Below are 1,565 nucleotides of genomic sequence, written 5' to 3'. Positions count from 1 at the left end.
TATGCAATACAAGCTCAGATTGTGTGGAATATTTATGAGTTCTGTGATGTCCCTACATGTTTCTATTAGAACAAGAGGGAAGTGAGTGCAACAATTCAGTTCTCTGCATATTCTATATAATAATGTAATGATCTGTAATGATGGATTCTTTATTAGTTTGTGTTGATGTCATTCATGGTTGTTGTTGATTTTGTCATTTGCCAATTTTACTTATGAGCAACTAGTAGATCCTGCCTCTGATTGATTTTATCAGCAATTGAGTTTAATTCAGTGTATGACTAAAGCCCAACATACACTATGCAACATTTGTTGCAAACAAAATGTTGCATGCAACACAGTTTATATAGGAGTCAATGGAGCTTGCAACATGTTGCATGAAATAGAACTGTTTCCTATTTCATGCAAAATGCAGCAAGCTCCATTGACTCCTGTATAAACTGTGTTGCATGCAACAAGTTGCAACATTTTGTTTGCAACAAATGTTGCATAGTGTATGTTGGGCTTAAGCTTATTTATTGTGAAGAAAAAGAATGCAGAATGTTAATATAAAGCTAATCTAATAGATTTGGTATAATCAATGATAGATTAGATTTATTGTATAAATCAATGATAGATTACAATTCTTAAATATAACAGAGAAAAGGGGTGGAGTGGACTGGATCATGGATGACAGGAAGTAACCTGAAAAGTTGTCATTTTCTGAAGTGGACTAAATCAACTCATGGTACATAAAATTTATTATAAATAATAATAATTAGACTATTACTCTTGATTTACAGGAAAAGGTAAATAGATCTAGTCCTAAAAATAATATCAGTATTATACTCGTTCATTTTTATTAATCTGCCTATGATACTAAAAACACAAACTCTTCTTTACAACACAATAGGAAGTAAGTACTAATCTATTTTAATTTGAGATGCTTGTTTACATGTGTATATATTGTCCTTTCTATCTTTAATTTCCTTTGTTGATCTGTGATACACAAACTCTTTTTTTCAAACACAATAGCGGGTAAGTACTAATCTATTTTAATTTGAGATGCTTGTTTACATGTGTATTTATTGTCCTTTCTATCTTTAATTTCCTTCGTTCATCTGTGATACACAAACTCTTCTTTGCAACACAATAGGCAGTAAGTACTAATCTATTTTAATTTGAGATGCTTGTTTACATGTGTATTTATTGTCCTTTCTATCTTTAATTTCCTTCGTTCATCTGTGATACACAAACTCTTCCTTGCAACACAATAGGAAGTAAGTACTAATCTATTTTAATTTGAGATGCTTGTTTACATGTGTATTTATTGTCCTTTCTATCTTTAATTTCCTTCGTTCATCTGTGATACACAATCTCTTGTTTTTAACACAATAGGAAGTAAGTGCTAATTTATTTTAATTTGAAATGCTTGTTTAAATGTGTATTCATTGTCCTTTCTATCTTTAATTTCGTTCGTTCATCTGTGATACACAAACTATTCTTTACAACACAATAGTATGTAAGTACTAATCTATTTTAATTTGAGATGCTTGTTTACATGTGTATCTATTGTCCTTTCTATCTTT

At 30.2% G+C, this 1,565-nt stretch overlaps 1 long non-coding RNA gene across 1 annotated transcript; it reads left to right on the top strand.

Moving 5' to 3' along the window:
• Positions 1–522: 522 nt before the first annotated feature.
• LOC109592575 (uncharacterized) lies at positions 523–833 on the top strand. Its single transcript, XR_002190424.1, has 3 exons — positions 523–568; positions 637–724; positions 780–833. It is a non-coding gene; the product is annotated as an uncharacterized LOC109592575 (long non-coding RNA).
• The last annotated feature ends 732 nt before the right edge of the window (positions 834–1,565 follow it).

Source organism: Amphimedon queenslandica, unplaced genomic scaffold (genome assembly GCF_000090795.2).
Source record: "Amphimedon queenslandica unplaced genomic scaffold, v1.1 AMPQUscaffold_4702_Cont23320, whole genome shotgun sequence".
Classification (NCBI taxonomy): Eukaryota; Metazoa; Porifera; class Demospongiae; order Haplosclerida; family Niphatidae; genus Amphimedon; species Amphimedon queenslandica.
Note: the sequence above shows the minus strand (reverse complement) of the source record. Positions and strands in the feature narration are given on the sequence as shown.